Below are 21,454 nucleotides of genomic sequence, written 5' to 3' on the forward strand. Positions count from 1 at the left end.
TGTAGATCTTTTATTTATCCTTCTTGCATTTCATCTTGTTGGAGTTGGTCCCATTGCCCTAGCTTGTCAGGGTCATTTTAAGTCTATACTAAGGTCTCTACACTGAATCTATATTAAGCTCTTAAGTGGTTATTTCATTGCCTATACTCTGGTAAAAGCTAATTGTGTAGTCACTATTTTATTTGTTGTTTGAATGTTTTATTTGTGTCTACTCACCTGACTCTTTCTTCTGATTCTTTTTTCCAAATGGTGACCTCATTACTGTTCCACTGCTCTGTTGTTCTTTCCCCCTAATTATTGAAAATGAGAAATAGGTAATATACTCCTATTTACTTTTATAGATTATTTTATTAGCATTATATTTGCATGAGAGTATTTCCCCATAATACGTTTGCACTGTAATATTTTCATTTCTAACATTGAAACAAAAAATAAGTTCTATTCATCACTAAAGGAATTTTAGGCATCTGAAAGCAAGTGAGGAAATAATCTTTGAACCAAAATATAGAAGGGCCAAAATATCCTATGAAGCCTTTTTATACGCCTAATCCTAAAACAGCATTTGTTTAGTGTTTTGAGGAAAATTGGTTTGAAGGAGGAAAACAAACCATTAATTTATCTATCAATTATTGAACAGATCTATGCTTGGGGTGTGCTTTGACACTTTTTAAGTTCATTCCTCATATACTCAATGATTAAAATTATCCTAATTTTACAGATGAGAGACTAAGGATAAGAGAAGTTCATTATTTTATCCAGGGTTACAGAGCAAGATGAGGTTGAGCAGGATTTGAACTTAGGTCTTACTGATTCCCAAGTTAATGCTGTTAAGCATGATGCTATATAATACTCTGATCTATAATTATCATAGAGCTCTTATTTTCACTGGGCAAAAGGAAGTGGAAACTTGTCAGGGCTGAAAGCAGAGGTAAATGCGGATTTGCTAATAAAAAAAATGAAGCTTCTTTTCTGGTTAAACATAAGTTGTACTTATTTGCATGTTAAACTATTAAAAATACACATTTTACTTTGAAAAAATATATAAATTCTAAAATGCAATGTTGCTATCACTGTAACCCTGATTTTTTTTTTTACATTAACTTTTACCATTATCCTTAGCTAATAGGATTGAAATCACAAATGCTTCAGTGAAATTCCCTGATGAAGTACAAGGTGAAATAGTACTTCATTTTTCAATATTATTCTATTTGCCCCATCTGTAAATTTACAAGGCCACATTAATTAAACTTGGGATTTTAAGAAAAATCTTACACATGTAAAAGGTTATTTTATTCAATTTTATTTGTAATTGCATTTAAAGTTAATGCTCTTGTGTCAGTACATTTATTCATAATGTCAAATATAGTATTCCAGGTATGGTTAACTATCCATGCTTTTAGCATTCTGGTTAGAAATGTAATACAAGTTTCAGAACTATAAAATCTGTCTACATTTAATCTTAACCTTTATTTACATAACATAGTAATCTATGATGAATTGTAATATTTATTACAACTGACCCTTAAAATGAGCTAGTTTACATTTGCTTAGTAGTGACAGAAGGCAGTAAGAATCCATTATAATGATAGTGATTTCAACAATGATGCTTTAAATACAATGTTTGCCATAAATGAGTCCCACTGCTTTAGCAGAGTAGGTTGTAGAACTTTAAAGAAGCAAAATGATAGACTCGTAAAACACCAAAGATACGAGTGTTGAAAGAAAAATCCAGAAAGTAATGGCTATGTGAACTTAGTCATAATGATAAAGAATACTTCAGAGCAAAAAGATTAAGGTGTGAAATGAAAATCTTGCTGGGTGTCAGAAATGGAATGCTGCACATTACTTGTAAAGCTGCACTGGACTAGTTTCATTGCCAAATTAACTGACATATCTCTGCCATAATCATGCAATTTATACATTTGTACTACTTTTAGAATTAGTCTCACAGTTATGTACTTGCATAATTTCTTTTTTATATTAGGAAAATGTTTGTAATTGATTTTGAAAGCTATTAATTACTTTTTCCTTTTCCTGGTAACTATTTCTAAAAAGAATCTATAATAATAAAAGTGTAATATGCTAATTAGACCAGACGTCCTTCCAGACAAACTTCTGACGAAGCCAGGGCTGCAAGGGAAGCCCAGGTCCTCGGTGCCTACTGGTGACTGGAGGGAAGCCCGGGTCCCAGATGCCAGAGGGAAGCCGGTGCTGGCAGCCGGGGCAAGGAAGGCCTACTCTTGCACAAATTTCATGCATCGGGCCTCTAGTATTATATAATAAACTTGAAGAAAAAGAATTATTCAGTCTTCTCTTTTGCAAGTACAGTGTCCCTACAATTGACTATCATTTGTGCACTACACAAGGATTTCACAACTGAAGAGACGCCACTCACACCATAGACATCACATTTGTATATGTTATTTCAGTAGTTTTCCAACCTTGAGAGTTGAGAGTTAAGTGTCTTTAGGAAAGAAAGCCTTTCTCTAATTTTCACATGGATACTCTAGGTGTTAGCAGTGGCCCAGTACAGGTAGGTTTATAGTAATAAGATGAGTGATAACTGAAAGGCAGTCCAGTGGAGTGCAGGCTTTGGATTCAGACCTCCTGGTCTCATTGTTAATATGCTCTGTCAGTTTCATTAAGATACTTCACTTCTCTGCACACCAGATTATTCATATGTAAAATGAGATACATACATAAGAGTACCTACTTCACTGGGTTTTGGTGAGGAACAAATGAATTAATGGATGTGAAGTTCTCAAAAGTAGCTAGCTATCATTAAAAACAACTAATTTTTAACCACAACTTTTATTCACAATGTGCTGTAGACTGTGCTAAGCACTATCTATGTATGACATTTTCAAAATAAAACCAAAATGTAAAGGAAGTAGAAGGTCAAACAAGTCAATTAACTTATCCAAACTAAAAGGTGACTGGGTACCATTCCATAGTGCTAGTCCTAAAATCAATCAATCAATCAACCATTCATTAATTTCAGATGTATTCACAGAAGTAAATAGTGATGAGGATCATGAAATATGTACTTGGCTAGTCACTATGAAAGGTGATAAGTGATGAAGTAAAGATGTAGGAAAGGTAATGTGAAAGGAAGACCTAGCCAGTATAGTAGGAAGAGATAAAAGATCATACAGAAGATAGTTTGGGAAGAAGTAAGTTTGAAGGATTTCCAAAAAGCACAGAGCCCAACACCTTCTAGTTCCCATATCACTGATGTTCATATTTCTCCTCCTTCCAACTCCTCTGGGCTGAGAGATTCATCTGGTTTGTTAGTGTTATGAGACTGAAAGATAATTGCAAGTGTGAATTAACACAGGTCTCATCTATATTCTATAAACACTTACTATTGCCCCAAGAAGGACTGGATAAGAAAATGTGAATGAATCTGCATAAACTTTCCCCACTTTTGACAGACAAACTCCTAGAACATTATAAATACTAATGTGCATCTGGAGCATGCTTCGTTCTTCATTGAGTATTTGGCATTTAGTATTTCATGTGATATTCCTTGCAATCATTTCCCATAAAAACTTTAAATGTTATCTGCATTTTACAGAAGAGGATATTGAGTTTCAATCAAGCTGAGAAATGTCAGAGTCTGAATCTGAACCTGGGTTTTAGGACTCTAAATTGTGTGCTATTTTCATCACATTTATTGCTTCTCCTCCATAAAATTTATGAAACTTAGATTAATGGAAAAATTGCTTCAATGGCAAGAGTATTATAGCATATCCCTTGTTTTAGAATGATTAAATTTTAAAAAGACTTTATTTTATAGAACAGTCTTAATTTTACAACAAAATTGAGAAGAAGATACAGAGATTTCCAATATGCCCTTGCCCCCCATATGCAAAGCCTCCTTCTTACAATGTCAATCATCAGAACAGTACATTTTTCACCAGAGGGTAAACCTATATTAACACATCATAATCACCTAAAGTCCATAGTTACCTTAAGGTTGGGTCTTGGTGGTGTCTATTCTGTGAGTTTAGACAAATATACAATGCCATATATCATCACTATAATATCATACAAAGTATTTTCACTGCCCTAAACATCCTCTGCACTCTGCCTAGCAATCTCTACCCCACCATCCCTGGCAACCATTGATCTTTTTATTGTGTCCCCAGTTTTGCTTTTTCCAGATAGTCATATAGTTAGAATCACATAGATTGATTTCTTTCACTTAGTAATATGCACTTAAGGTTTCTCTATGTCTTTTCATGCCTTGAGAGCTCATTTCTTTTTAGTGGTGAATAATTTCCATTGTCTTGATGTACCGCAGTTTATTTATCCATTCACCTACTAAAGGACATCTTGGTTGCCTCCAAATTTTGGCAATTATGAATAAAGCTGCTATAAATACCTGTGTGTAAGTTTTTGTGTGGACATAAGTTTTAAACTACTTTGGGTAAATACCACGGAGCATGATTATGGCATCATATGGTAAAAGTATGTTTAGTTTTGTAAGAAACTGCCAAACTCTCTTCCTATTTTGCATTCCCACCAGGGATGAACAAGTATGAGTGATACTGCTGCTTCACAACCTCACATGCATATGGTGTTGCCAGTGTTCCAAATTATAGGCATTCTCATAGGCATGTAATACTATTTCATTGTTGTTTTAATTTTCACTCTCTGATGACATGCATAGAAGAATTATTGAACTTTTAAACTCTTGAATTTAAATTAGATATTTAACTTTGATAAAAATCAAGTTAAAATTCTGTTCCTTTCTATTAAATGTCTATGCTAGAACTTTTCAAACTTGAGTAATAGCCAGACCCTTTCAAACAGAGAAATGCTCACACGTCTGTAGGGCTCACTTAAGTTATACTTATTATAATGCGACTTAAACACATGTGAATGTAAAACCATATATTAATTCCTTTTCTTCTAGCTTTATACAACTTTTATAACTACAACCCACAAAAAAGATACAAATTAAATACAAATAAAACTTTAAAACCTAATAAAATTCAAGTTAAGAATATTATTTTAATGTGATAAGTAGTTATTTCTTGCTGAAGTTAGATCACTTGCACTGGCTTTTAAAATAGAAAGGTATATTTATATATTCTATATTGATATATTATATAAGTCATTGTCAGTATCTATATCAAATTTTTTCAATTTAACTACACTAGTAGTCCACTGAAATCCATTGTATCCTATAGTATAATACCAAGTATAAAGATAAAAAGCATGTAAAAACATTTTTTCAATCACAGAATTACTGCTATAATTAGTGCTACAACTCTTTCAAATAGCACATACTCAGAAAGGATTCAGGCAGCATACCTGCCAAAAGCGACCATTTAACTAACTGCTATACTCATGCTCTTTAATGTGCCCCATGCTTGAATCACTGGGAACACTATGACAACTAAAATCGTCCATCATCATTTTCTTAATAACTTGGAAACTTATTCTTCTAGAGTCTCAAAACTTCATCTGCTCTTCCATTGCATCTATAGTATAATTCATATATTATTAAGCTTTCATGTTTATATTATTAGCCCAAGACAAGGAAATACATGATTCTTCCTATTCTATACGATATTCATAATGATAAATCAGTGACAATTGAGTACACCTTAGTCTATTAAGATGCTTTTCAATTGCAAATTCTCACTGTAAAAAATGCATTTACATAACTGATAAAATTAGTTGCTATGAAGAAAATAAATGATTATTTTTGCTATCTTTTTTTAAAAAATATATTTTATCGATATTTCACAGAGAGGGAGAGGGATAGAGAGCTAGAAACATCGATGAGAGAGAAACATCAATCAGCTGCCTCCTGCACACCTCCCACTGGGGATGTGCCCGCAACCAAGGTACATGCCCTTGACCGGAATCGAACCTGGGATCCCTCAGTCCGCAGGCCGACGCTCTATCCACTGAGCCAAACCGGTTTCGGCTTTGCTATCTTTTTTACATTGTGAAATGCCAAACTAACTGGCAAGCAAATATATTAAAAGTGAAGCACTGATGTTTTAGAGGTCCTACAGGCATTTAGTTTTTATTATGAATCAAAATACAGAACCAACCTGAAGTTTTAGTGTGATGCTCAGTTATTAGTTGATAAATTACTAACATAAAAGAGAAAATTAAAATAAAACCTAAAATAGACGTTTGAGATTTGTCCACAGGTTTCTCACTAAACCCTCTTTAGTGAAAATAAATCAATTTTCCATTTTTACAGAACATGTTTTGCTCCTAAAATTGCTACACTCTTTAACGCCATCTAGGAACTTAAGAGAGTGGTTTTTGCTTGGGCATGCTTTCCATTTTAACTTAGATGTCTTTTAGAAAATCGGTAAAATTTGTCCCAGCTAAAAACTTCTCAGTGCATCAACTTGCAATTGTATATGAAACTTTAAAAGAATTCTCACCAACCTTCTCTATATTGCACATGTTAAGTAGAAAAAAAAAGTTATTTTCCTTCTGATGATTGTAAAATCCAATTATGGCAACACAATTTAAAATAACCAAGGTGTTGTACGTTTCCATTGTTTTCAAAGTGTTTTGCAATCATTAATATTAAGATTTAAATCAAGCAAACAAGTAGAAAGTATTAGGATATCTGAAACCAAATATAATTAGATGCCAAGTATGAAGAAATATTTGTAAACAAAATGTTGCTAACAGCATAAAATAATAGAAATTTTCAATAGAAGGATTTGGCATTGGCTAGTTCCCAGAGAAAAATACAATACCCTCTTGTTGTAATAAATAAAGAGTTCAATTAGCCATGACTTCTTAATGGAAAACTAAAATTGCATAAATATTTTCGAGATGGATAATGTTAGGATTGGGGGAAAGTAAGAACAGACAACAAAGGGTGACATAATTTCTTTTTAAAAATATTTTTAGTTAATTTAAATTTTTTTTTATAGTTTTGTTGATTTCAGAGAGGAAGGGAAAGGGAGAAAGAGACAGAAACATCAATGATAAGAGGGAATCATTGATTGGCTGCCTCCTGCACACCCCACACTGGGGATCGAGCCTACAACCAGGCCATGTGCCCTGACCAGGAATCAAACCATGACCTATTGGTTCATAGGTTCATGCTCAACCACTAAGCAACACCAGCCAGGCCATTTTTTAAATATAATTTTGAAGTCTTATTTTTGAAGAAAAGTTCTGTCTGAAAAGTATCTAAGAGCTCACTATCACCAGGCAACTGTGATTAGGGATGTGATTTATTTATAAACTGGCTGAAAGGAACAGGACCAAAAAGGGTTTCAGCAGCATTCTAAATAAAATTAAGTGTGGTAGTGAAAACTATAGAAAGAAAACAGTATCAGGGAAATGGGTCTAGTTTTTGAGATATTTCCTAATATCATTTTGAAATAAATATCAATTGTCTGATTATCTGTAATATGGTAGGAGGTGTGTTACAAATGGAAATATGTTTATTTTTTTTGTTTCTTGTAGCCTTCATATCAAAAGCAGAGGCTCTCAAAAACATTTAGTCACTGATACACAGAAGCAACATGAACTCATGCATGCTACCTCAATAAATATTTATAACACACACAAGTCAAAGGGTAGTGTGTTTAAAGAATGGAGGAAAAATCTCTGATCTCTACCTGTTGCTGTTTAGCTGCCCTCATCCTTTTCTCTCCCTTCCCCACCTGAAGACTACTCTCTACCAAGCCTTTGTATGTGGTCTTATTCTTAACATTTAAATTTACCAGAGGGACAGGAGGATAGCAACATATTTCCAAATGTCTCATATTTACTTTCTTTCCTATTTCCCTTCCACTCTTATGTATGAGGTAAAAACTGCACTCAGGCGACCAACTACCTTAGGTTAAGAAACCTATTTCTTACCAAGACAATCTTATTGACAAACCAAGAGCTGTTGCTGAAGCGACCTTATTTCCATGAGCCAGCATTTTATGTTGGCTGTGATGAGGAGCTAAGGCATCATGAAAGGCAGTAATCCACAGTAAACATGGAAGGACACAGCATCTCCTCTCCTATACAGGGGTGAGCAGAAGCAGGTTAACAGTTGTAACACAAACAATACAAAAATTAATAAAGAATAAAAGAATAAATTCTGTTTCACGCACTTACCACTGTAAACCTACTTTGCCCACCCTTTTTATGTTCAGCCTAATTGAATTTCTCATCTTTGGCTGAAATAACCTCATTTGCCTCTTCTTAGTCTTTAGTCAATGTGTTCTTTTAACCCAGAAAAGAATTTCTCCTAAATAAGTCCTGCCACTTGTTCAAACCTACTAATGACAAATATTACCTCTTCAGAATACCCTTATAGAGACTGAGCTCTTACATTTTAGATTTTTGAAAGTAGTTTGAGTGAATAATTCTAAGATCACTGGTCACATTCTGTTATGTGATGATACTCACTTCACTCCTTATGCACTAAGGTTTATGATGACAGTAATGGAGTAAAAAGAAAAAGTTAAGTCTTTGTGTCCTTCACAAGGCGTGCCGTGTTGCCTTACATGGACATGTCCACAAGGCGGGAATAATAAACTGAAGAGGGAGGGGGTGAAGAATGAGAAGATTGGAATAAAATACTTGCCCCACCTTGGCTCATACCACCTCTTCACTAGACTTGATGACTTTGTGATGCCTTCTGCTCCCATGCTGGGTGTCCACCAGTAACAAAAATCAGTTAGATTACCTATATAAAATGTGTATTCTTAGACCCTAGGATAGACCAAATAATGACTCTCCAAAATATGTCTATGTCCTTATCCCCGCAACCTGTGAATAAGTTACCTTACAGGACAGAAGGGACATCACAGTTACAATTAAATTAAGGATATTGATATGGGAAGATTATCCTGGATTATCTGGGTAGGTCAAATATAATAATAGGATCTTTAAAAGAGAGACACCAGGAGATATAATGGTGGAAGCAGAGGTTAAAGTGATGTGTTTTGAAGATGGAAGAAGGGACCAAGATCCAAAAAATGTAGGTGGCTTCCAGAATCCAGAAAAGACATGGAAATTGATTTTTCCCTTGGGGTCTCCAGAAGGAATACAACTCTACTGACATTTTGCTTTTAGCCCATATGGTCCATTTCACACTTGTGACCTCCAGAACTGTATGATCACAAATTTGTCATTTTAAGGCACTAAGTTTGTGGTAATTTTTTACAGTAGCAACAGGAAACTAACCTAGACTCAATAAATCAGATTTTCTGGATGGTACCCAAGAATCTGCCATTTAAATAAGCTACCCAGTTGACTCTTGTACTCAATATCTGAGACCCTCTTCCTTAGGATTATATTTCCATTCCATCCAATGCAATTGAACCATCCAATGTTCTAATCACAAATCTATTTCAAGGCAATTCTATTTCAAGGTAAAGTTGAGACAATTTTTTTTTGTACAAAATTCCTGAAGTATGAATGCAAGAGTATTATAGGAAAGCAGAATATACTTATTTCAAAGCCCTCTATTCCACTTTTACAAAAAAATATTATTTTAACCATGACATCCTGTTATGGAATGAATTATGACTCCCCCACCCCAACGCCAATATCATATATCAACACCCTAACTCCAGTGTGACTGCATTTGGAGATAGGGCATTTAGAGATAATTAATGTTAAATGAGGTCAAAAGAATAGAGCCATAATCCATTATGATTGGTGTTCCTATAATAAGAAAAAGAGACACCAGGGATATGTGTACACATGCACACACAAAAAAAGCCATGTGAGGACACACTGAGAAGACTGCCATCTGCAAGCCAAGGAGAGGCATCGAGAGAAACTATGCCTACCGATGTCTTAATAATCTTGGATGTCCAACCTCAGAACTGAGAGAAAATAAATTTCCACTGTTTCAGCAACTCACTATTCGGGAATTGTTATGGCAGCCCTAGAAAACTGATACACATTCCTAACCTAAGTTCCCACTGTTTCTCGTTCCCCGAAAGAGTTATTCTTATAGTTGGGATTTCCATCTCAATCATTTACCACTAATAAGCACTATATACTAGGCAAAGAGTTTGTATACATTTTCTCCTACAGTTCTCCTAAAAAAAAAACTCCACACAGGTGATATCATTCTGTCTTACAGATTAGAAAACAGACTCAGAGTCGTTAGAGTTGCATACAGAATATATACTGTCACACAAGGGCCTGGGACACAATCCTCATGAGGATGGAATCTTCCAAAAGATGACTTCCTTAGCAATTGCCCTTACTGAACCTCTGCTATGTTGTAGGGGCTGTGAAACAAGTGGGAGGACTGTTTGGTCTCAGGAGCATTATCTGTATCGAAGGAAGGCTATCAGAATACAAGGAGGAAATCTGGTGAGTAGATGAAGATACATGTTTAGTTCTTTATTATAATTCTAGATCCATAGGCAACAGTCACATTATTACCTGGATGTAATGGCTATTTCCATAGTAATAACACTTTAGGCAAATGGACCAAACAGCCTAATGTGTAACCTAATGTTTAATTTCAATTATTACAAGAGCCTACAATTCTAGTGAGCATGGTTCTTATTTACAACACTATCAGAAAGTTCATGAAAAGGAGGGGAAGATGAGAATGATTCTTGAATTTTAGTAATAGTATGAACTCTAAGCAGGGCTTGGTTTGTTTAAATGCCTCTCTGATACTCTGCTGTGTGGAAGCAAGCAGATTTACAAAGGCAAATACAGAGATTAGCTTTAATTCTCCTGGAATACACTTGGCATCACCTATAGCTCTAGAGGCTACTTTTAGAAGATTTTAGAAGGCCTTTTATGGGTCATTTGGCTTGTTCAAGGTTTTTTATTTCTGACAATGAAAGCCAATCACATGTGCTGGCTTACAACAATTTCCAAAAAAAAAATTTTAATGCCATTGTGGAGAAATGGTGTGGTCCAGGAGATATTGTGCTGCATGTAGGATTCTAAATATTGGAGGGTGATTTCTTGTTTTGTCACTGACTTGCTAGATAATTTTTGCAAGTCATTTAACTTCTGCATGTCTATTTTTTTTTAATTCTCCAAAAAGGAAAATATAATCTTTAAAATCCATAAGCTCCTCAAAAGAATATAAGTTTCTTCTGTTCTATTAATAGTACTTGAAATATTCTTTCCTCTGAGACCATGCTAATTATAATTGTATACTGTTTATGTATTCATAGTGTGTGTAGTGCTTAAAAATAGAACTAGAATATAAAAACTCACCCAAAGTCTTAAAATATGAGAATAGTAGTGAAAAACAGGGTAAATTCTGACCTCACGATTAATGATTTGAGCATTAAAAAGTCAAAACAGCACAACTTTTCATGACTTCACTCAGGGTCTCCAATTTGAACTGCAGATTATGAACCATAATCAATATTATAAAATATTATTTCAAAATTCTAGGATGTATTTTCCAGTTATTTTTTTTAACATAATATATATTTTTATTGATTTCAGGCAGGAAAGGAGAGGGAGGGAGAGAGAGATAGAAACATCAATGATAAGAGAGAATCATTGATTGGCTGCCTCCTGCATGCCCCCTACTGGGGATAGAGCCCGCAACCTTGGCATGTGCCCTTGACCAGAATCAAAACTGGGACCCTTCAGTCCACAGGCTGACACTCTATCCACTGAGCCAAACCAGCCAGGGGTCCAGTTATTCTTAATATTTGATCTATTTTATATATTGTTTTCCTATTATGTTGGTCCCTACAGATCAAAGAAATGACATGGTGTTTAATCACATAAAATATTATGAGATTATTCTAAGATATTTTATTCAATGTAAATAACCTCCATTTTAATTGTTGGCAATGACAACATTATTAAGTATATGAAGTTCTTAGGTTTACTTATAGAATTAATACTAACTTAATTTCCCAGTGCCTTCATCAGTTTCTGAATGTTTCTAGGTTTTCCAATAAAAAGCATCTAGTACAAATGAACAACACAAACCCTAAATCCCTATAATTATAACTTTCCTCCCTTCTCAAATTCCCAGTTTCTATGACAGTCTCTCAAAAACTTGGATCCTTATTTCAACTCTTTCATTTTCCTGTCTTGCATTATCTTCATCAGGTGTAACATTAATCAAATAATTTCTTTGTTCCAGATAATGTGTTGGATACTGATAATATAGAAAACAAGAAGATATGATTCTTGTCTTAATGGATTTTCATGTATTTGACTCTTCAGAAAGTTACCAAGTCCCTCCAATTTTTCCTTTCAAATGTCTATACACTGTTGCCATTTCAACTGGTCTAAATCTCCAGCACCTTGGTCATGAATTAATAAAACATCTCCTTCATGGCAAAATTAATTTCTTACCCTATTATATTCTATAATAGTAATTTCTCTCATTACTTCCCCAAATAATGGTGCACACCATTTTTATTTTAATGTTCCTTTAGGCCTATGTTTATCATTTGTTTGCTCAAAAGCCAATCATTTTAATGTACCGTATTTAACTCAATAATCAAGGCAGATGTCCAAATAATATTGCTTTCACTAATATCCAAAATGAAATTTCAACTCCAGAATCGCCAGCTTTTTGCTACCCCACTACTGACCATCCCAAGATTGACTTCTCTGTGGCTTTGTTCATGTTTTTGTTTCTCAGATATGAAAAGGATGCCAATGTTTACATAAATTCTTAACATATTGTTTGAAGCTCAAGTTCCATTATCTAAAAAAATCCAGCTTTGGCCCTAGCCAGCTTGGCTCAGTGGATAGAGCATCACACTGAGGACTAAAGGGTCCCGGGTTCGATTCCAGTCAAGGGCACATATCTCAGTTGCAGGGTCCTCCCGACCCAGACCCTGGTGGAGGGGCGTACAGGAGGCAACCAATCGATGTGTTTCTCTCACATCAATATTCCTCTATGTCTTTCCTTCTCTCTTCCACTCTCTCTAAAAATCAATGAAAAAAATCCTCAGCTGAGGATTATAAATAAATATAAAAATAAAAAATTCCAGCTTTGCAGGATAACTATATTCTCAATACTTACACAATGCCTCATGTGTAATGCATAATAGAGTACTTTTATGCAGTTGGATATTAATAATCTTTCTTATTTCACCCATGTTATCTTGACCGCAGGGTCTATCCTGGCTCTTTACCACACACACGTTGGTTGGGCACAAAAGCCACAAAATAAAATAAAAACTTTCTCACAGTCATGATTCCCCAAGTGAGGTATACATCCTGACTTTAATTACAGTCAGTAGAGACACTATTGAAGATTAACTAGAAATAAGCTTTCATGTGGCAACTTTCACAACATTTTCTTCTTCTATTCCCTACTTCATTTATCTGTTATGTTACACGAATTCTGTTATTGCTGGTGTTTATATTTATACACTGGTGTCCTGCAATCTCCCATCATTAAAGTGTGTATTATCAAAACTTACTTTACTTCTCTAATATATGAGTTTGGCTCATACTAAAAATAAATTTCTGTTATTAAAGCTGATTGAGAGACACATTTTATCTTTGGAGTTTTTTAATAGGAAGAATGCTTCTAAACTGAAGGTACATCCTTGAGACTGCATGCCTAGATCATGAGATACCTATCTGGGAAGAGCACCCACAGACAGGTGAGTTGAAGGCCTGAAACAGGAGAATATTTCTTGTGAATGTGCATATGTGTGAGTGTATGTTCGTATGTGTGTAATAATAACAATACTATTACAATAATGATGTCAACATGTGGGTTTAGACCTAATATATGTATTGGCACTTGGCAGTACATAAATTTAAAGCAAGTATAAAGATCTGCAGTCCCTCCTATTGTACTTACCCTGACACTCTACCATTAATCATGCCAGTTGTAGGTCTTCAGTTGTACCTCCTATCCAGCATCCTTTAAGTTGTTCCCATCTTGAAAATGTCTTGATCATCTCAGTCATGGTCTCTGATCCACCAGCACAGAGGTTGGAAAGTTTTCCATACAATAACCAGGTAGCATGTCAGCCACAGTGCCTGCCCTTCTTGCTTTTTGACAAGTGACACTTTTCCTGACACTACTACCGTGTTTCCCCGAAAATAATACATCCTCCGAAAATAAGACCTATTTACAGGTTTCCTTCTGAGTGAAATATAAGGCATCTCCTGAAAATAAGGCCCAGGCTCTGTCTAAGAATGAAAATTAATTTACCGTAAACTGGTCGCTAGGGCCGCCATGACTGGCGTCTAGCAACCACTGACGTTACGCAGAGTCCTGACGTCACTGCTGTGTGGAGGCGGAGCGGAGGTCGGAGTGAGCGGTGAGCGCGGGGCGGGAGAGAGGAGGAGACGTTCGCAGATGCATGTAGAAGAACAGGAGGATTAGAGCGGATGGGACGCAGCGAAAGTGGTGAGTGCTGGTCTGTCTCTGGTGACACTACCTGATGCTCACAGCCGCCTTCATGATGACTGAAGGTTCTCAGTCAGTGGCAGACCCTGCTCTAGCCCAGATCCAGGCCCCAGCAAGACCAGTGACAGTCCCCAGGCAGGCCCCAGGGAGTAAATGTCTGATAAAGGAGTAGGGGGGATGTCTGGTGAAGGTGTTCAGTGGCACAGGGGTGGGGGGAGGGGGATCACTTAAAATGACACAGGAGGATCAGAGGGGGCAATCAAAATGACACAGGAGGATCAAAAGGGGTTACTAAAATGGTAATCCCCCCTCTGATTCTCCTGTGCCATTTTGATTCCCCCCTCTAATCCCCCCTGTGTCATTTTGAGTGATCCCCTCCCCCCACCTTGATACCTCAATTCATTTTTTTTTACCCCTAGAAATGAGCGCAAAAAGAAAAAGCTACTCCGTGGAGTACAAGAAAGGAATTGTGGAAGACTATTGGGGCCAAAATCTTACTGCTTTCTGCAAAGAGAAGATGTTGAGTATCCGATTGGTCCGAAAATGGTGAGCAGAGTATGGTAACCTCATTGAACAAGTGGACAAGGGAAATGCTCAAAAGCGCAAGTATGGATCAGGTCGGCAACCATTGTTTTCCGAGCTGGAAGACCTGATCTGTGAATGGGTTGTTGACAGGAGAGCAAAGGCTTTGGTTGTGAATAGGGCTCAGATTCAAGAATTTGCCCTTGCAATGGCACCACAGTTTGACATAGCCCCTGAAGACTTCAAAGCATCACAACACTGGCTGGATAATTTCCTTCAGCGAAGTGAACTGTCTTTAAGAAGATCTACAACATTGTTTAGGTTGGAAGATACTCAAGTTATTAAGCGAGCACTTGCATTCAAGTCCTTTATTGATGATGCTGACTTCTCTAAATACAATCTTTCCAACATGATTGCTATGGATGAAACTGCAGTGTTTATGGGCCAGTCATCTCAAACAACAATTGAACAGTGGGGTGCCTCCTTAGCGTGCATTCCCTCCACTGCTTACGAAAGTGCACGTGTTTCCTGTATTTTGGCAATTCGTCTGGATGGCACTAAAATCCCACCTTTAATCATTTCTAAGGGCAAGAAGGAAAAGATTGAACGTGTTTTGGGCGTTTTTATTCCTGAAACTGAAAAAGCCTGAGCCACACAAGCAGTTATAAGGAAGTGGGTCGATTTAATGCTGCCACTTGTTATGCGAGGGAGCCAAAGAGGTCTGCTAGTCTGGGATGCAGCCAGCACTCACCGCGCTAAAGACATGAAGACATTTCTTCACAAAAGAAAAATAGATCAGATAATGATTTCCGCAGGAATGACGGCCTATCTCCAGACTCTTGATATTGCAATAAACAAGCCATTCAAAGATAATTTGCGCATGGAAATTAATGACTACATTGAAAATAGAATGGAGAGAAATCAGCGTGGAAACTTTGTGAAACCTAAACTGCAAGAAGTTGTGACTTGGGTGAAGAATTCATGGGAGAAAATCACTGACAGTTGCATTGCAAATGCACTGTGAGCAGGCTACCTTGACAAGAAGTACTCATTTAAAGACAGTGCTATTGCTAAACATGAGAGATTTGGTCCACTGATTCTGAAAGAAATGGAGTCACAAGAAATTCACCAGGAAATTCAGGAATTGGATTGTTATGATGATGTTCCAGAAGATGATGACATGATTGTCATTGAATAAATGAGTAAATTCTTCATACTGTAGGATTCACAGTTTGTCTGGTTTGTGTTGACAACTACCGTACTACCGTACCGTATACAGGTAATAAATTTCCTTTATTTTCATTTAACAATAAACGTGTACCGTATTCTTCTTCATGGAAAAATAAGACATCCCCTGAAAATAAGACCTAGCGTGTCTTTGGGGTCAAAAATTAATACAAGACACTGTCTTATTTTCGGGGAAACACGGTATTAGCTTCATTTCCACATGCCATGCTGCACACATCTCAGGTGACACCGTGCCTTACTCCTTTCATAAAAGGCTTCTGAAGTTTTGTTCTGATAAGGGAACAAGTAGTGAAAATAAAAGATTGCTAAAACAATTTTTTTTCCATATTTCCTTCCTCTATTATAATCTAGACAAATGGTCATGGTAAATTGGGTATAATCAGTACATACAGTTCTCACTCTCCACAAAAAAGCAGCCAACAAAATTTTATACAGTGCTTCCAGTAATTTTGGTTTTAACTTGTGCAAAGTAGTAAGTTAGATGCATAGAGCAGAGAGATGATGTCAAACCTCTCAAATCTGGCTCTAAGAATATAGGTAAGGATAACCTGCTAATTTCCAATATTCAGTGATGTGAAGGTATCGAAGTATACAAATACTTGTTTGTTGCAACATTTTCTAAGTTAAAGACATGTCCTAAAACTGTCTTGATTAAATAACTCACACATGTCCATAGTTCTGAATGTGCACCTATTTTGCCCAATTTTAGATGACCATGCTCCTTTTGCTTTGGAAATATTACTCAAATAATAATGAGTACAATATAAGAACTCTGACCACACTATCACAATGGCAGTATAGATGGTTAACATTGAACTTCAAATCCTACAAAACTTCAGGACTATTGGCTAAAAATAGAAACGAGTGAACTACTCCTAGTAAGCATGCAGCTAGATATAGAACCAATATGAGCTTCTGCTTTTCAGCACAGATTAAAATTAATTCTGGTAATTTGTAAGAACTTTTAAACAATAGTTAAGACATAACTATATCATATAGTTAAGACATAACTATATCATTAAGTTATCATATAGTTATCATATATCATAACTATATCATATAGTTAAGACATAACTATATCATTAAGTTATCAGATCATTATCTGATAACTTAAATATGCCCTCAAATTTCAATATTACTATCATGCGTAAAGTATAACATTAAAAGAGAGAATAAATTATAGAAAAGATATGTTCATAAATGTAGACAAAGTACTCAGAACAGTGCCAAGCACCATATAACTATTGCATATTATCTGCAAAGTAAGTACCTATAGTGAGAATTGAGTAAATTCATATAAGGCATATTATGCCTGTCACGTAGTAAGCACTCAATGTGAATATTAATTACCTAAAAGCAGGTAGCAAGTATTATTACTCCCATTTTATAGGTGAAGAAACTGATGATTAGAAATTCAAACAAATCCTCTCAAAGTTCAAAACAGTTCGAGTAATAAATATGAAAGTCAACACATTTAAACTTTGTCTTTTAACATTTCTATAGAATATTTCTTTGTTGACATGCCTGACCTTTGCCCCCTCCGCTTACCCATTCTATTTGTTTCTGTGAATACTCAATGTGACCATTTCTCTCAGTCAGGGAAAGTGCTGCTGCTCTAATTGTGGCTCTGCACTCATATTAAAGTTATTGTTTCATTTTTGGTTTCTATGGAAATGAAATTTCTAACTTTCCTGCTAGGTTTGGGAATGTTATTCTAAGAGTCCATGTGGTTCTTCACAGAAATAGAGGAGCTGGCCTGGATTTTAACATTAGGAAGTCATTATTTAACATGCTTTAGGTACAAGAAAGGATCTACTACTTCCTAGAAAATACATATGCTCATTCTTAACACAGCTTGTTCCAAAAAGCATATTTTTCTTCATACTTTATTTTTCTGTTAGAAGTATATATGCTCTTGTCTTCTGTTTCATATTTCTTTCAAACAGATTTTTTAACTCCTTCTCCCCGCCCCCCCACATATTTCACAGCCCATTCATTACCCTGGGTACCCAGGGAATACTAGGAAATGCATGATGTTCTACGGAGTATGTGAATTCTTAAAATAATAGTCTGTTGATTTGATCTCAACAGGGAAATAATATAATATCATCGTTGAGCTGTTAAAAAAGAAACCACCTACAACTAAACAAAATGTATTCTAGGCAAACATCTGCAGAAAGAGCAATGAATTAGGGAGAGCGCACAGGAAGACCTAATCTAGTCCTGCTGTGAAAATCCAGGTTGAAAAAAGAAGCCAATAAAACATGTACTGGCTGCACTATCAGTCCTCAGACGACTAAGGCTGATGCTCATTTGTCTATTTCAAAGAGCCCACAGAGCATCTGGCTTCTGAATCTGTACCACTCCAGAACTGAAGTCTCCAGGGATTTTAACTTTTGCATTTATTTTTAGGAAATCAGAAATACACAATGTCTGACATATTTGTTTTCACTAGTGAAGGCTGATGCTAGTGAAGTAGGAGAACTCATTTCACCATTAAAGAATTCGGTCATAGGGCACTAATGGAATGGCATGCATTCCAAACCATGCTCATGCACAGCCTTGCTGCCCAGAGGACATTTCTCTCTGATTCAGCAATTTTGGTTTGGGGTATAGGAGAAAGATGGACTTTCAAGGACTAGTACACTCAGTCACTACCCCCTTCTTCTTTATGTCACTAATTTTGTTAGGAGTTGGGACTGAAGAGAGTGATTGATGCACCTTTTTATTTTGGAAGAAATCAAAAGCTACACTAAAACTCTGTTCATACCCTAAATCCAAATACTGTTACTTTTTTTAATGTATTTTTTTTATTGTTTTCAGAGAGGAAGGGAGAGGGAGAGAGAGAGATGGAAACATCAATGTTGAGATCATTGACTGGCTGCCTCCTGCATGCCCCACCCTGGGGATCAAGCATGCATGTGCCCTGACTGGGATTGAACTGTGACCTCCTGGTTCATAGGTCAAAGTTCAACCACTGAGACACTATGGCCAGGTAAGTTCTTTTGAGCTTGCTTAATTTATGAGAAAAGGCTCAATTTGTGAGCTTTAAATTAAGACACATAAAACTAGACTCAGTTGTTACTTGGAAGAACAACAGTAGAATCAGCCTTAGGCAAATGTGGAAGAAGATAAAGCTTGAATTACTGGGACAACCAACACTTTCCCTTTCTCGGCTTCTTTCCATTTATATTCTTCTTAGTCTCTTGCTATTCCCAGGGACTCATGTCTTACATTAAAACTTTCTTATTTTGGAAGATACATATTATGATTTGAACATTTTTGGTTTCCTGACTCTTATCCTGTGTCCTTGTTTCGTTAGGGTCTAACTTTTGACTGATATACCCCATCTCCCATAAATGTATTGTCAATTCTCTTCTGATAATGATGAATTAAAAACATTTTACTAGACATTTACTTCTAAAGTAAACCTAAAACTTGAAACACTTGGCAGAGATTATATTTATTGAATGACTCACTTGTCTCTATATAAAAGAGAACTTTATCAATATAATTAATTACATAAATAACTTGTTCAAAAACTAGTACTTCTCTTCATTTTGATATTCTCACAGAGTGTTGGTCATGGAATAAATGTTTAATAATATCACTTCCAAGAATTTTTAAATGATTTTTCATATCAGAAAACCATAATTCACTTTTCCATTCTTTTTAACCAATTTAAGTATTCAAGATGCCAAGATTGAAAGAAATTTGTGGGACTAAGCAGTCTTCTGTTTTTATAAGAAGACTACAGAATCAACAACAACTATTATTTACTAGATAGTTGCATATGAAAGTTCAGATTTTGTATTAAATTGTGAATTCTTCTTTAGGAAACCATCAACAAAATGAAGACATCCCACTGAATGGAAAACATATTTACCAATGATACATCTAATAAGGGGTTAATTTCCAACATTTTTAAAGAACTCATACAACTCAACACCAAGAAAAAAAACAACCCAATTAAAAAAAATGGGCAAAGGACCTGAACAGACACTCCTCTAAAGAGGGCATAAAGATGGCTAACAGTCATAAGAAAATATGCTCAAAGTCACTAATCATCAGAGAAATGCAAATTAAAACCACAATGAGATATCACCTCACACCTGTCAGATGGCTATCATGAATAAATCAACAAACAACAGTATTGGTGAGGATGTGAAGAAAAAGGAACCCTGTGCACAGTTGGTAGGAATGCAGATTGGTACAGCCACTGTGGGAAGCAGTACTGAGTTACCTAAAAAAATTAGAAACAAAATGGCCTTATGACCAAGCTATTCCACTTCTGGGAATATATCTGAAGAAACTTGAAACACTAATTTGAAGAATATATGCACCCCTATGTTCATTGCAGCACCATTTACAGTAGTCAAGGTTCCAAAGCAGAGCAAGTTCCATCAATAGATAACTAAATACAAAAGCTGTGGTGTATTTACACAATGGAAAACTACCCAGGTGTAAAAAAAGAAGGAAATCTTATCTTTTGTGACAGCATGGATGGACCTGGAAAGTATTATGCTAAGTGACATAAGCCAGTCAGAGAAAGATAAATACCGTATGATTCCACTTATATATGAAATCTAATGAAGAAAATAAACAAATAAGCAAAATAGAAATAGACTCATAGATACAGAAAACAGACTAACAGCTGTCAGAGAGGAGGAGGGTTTGGGGGATGGCTGAAAAAGGTAAAAGGATTAAGCCCAAAACAAACAAACATAAAAACAAAAATACAAACTCACGGACACAGATTACGGTATGGAAAATACCAGAGGGAAAGGGGCGGGGGGTGGGGTTAGAAGAGCATAAAGAGGGGATAAATGATGATGGAAAGAGAATTGACTTTGGATGGAGAATACACAATACAGATGATGTGTTATAGAATGTACACTTGAAACCTATAGAATTTTATTAACCAATGTTGCCCCAATAAATTCAATAAAATGTTTTAAAAAGGCAAAAAATTGTGATTTTTTTTCTTTTAAAAGTTGACTAATAGAGCATTTTAAAATAAGTGCACCAATTAAGGGCATTGAGATTACTCCAATTAAACTTCAGGTTTTGTACTTATTGAATTGTATTTATTTAAACCGGGTTCATAGCCTTTTTCCCCCCTCTGAAATTATCATGCAGCTTAAACACACACACACACACACACACACACACACAACATGTTAGAATCCTCAAAGCAGTTTTACATGTTGAAATAATAAAGTATAATTATATTGCAGCAGACAAAGATGGCTATATACCTTACATATTTGCAGGAATTGGTTATTCGATAGTATGCATTTTTAGAATTCCATGTAACTTTTTGCTTGTTCCCTTGCAGCTCATCAATTCTTG

At 35.7% G+C, this 21,454-nt stretch overlaps 1 protein-coding gene across 10 annotated transcripts in view; it reads right to left on the reverse strand.

The window, feature by feature from the left end:
* MAGI2 (membrane associated guanylate kinase, WW and PDZ domain containing 2) overlaps positions 1–21,454 on the reverse strand; it is a 1,233,836-nt gene that overhangs the window by 966,087 nt on the left and 246,295 nt on the right. The gene's annotated exons all lie outside the window — the stretch shown is intronic.

This window comes from Plecotus auritus, assembly GCF_963455305.1.
Source record: "Plecotus auritus genome assembly, chromosome: 4".
NCBI lineage: Eukaryota > Metazoa > Chordata > Mammalia > Chiroptera > Vespertilionidae > Plecotus > Plecotus auritus.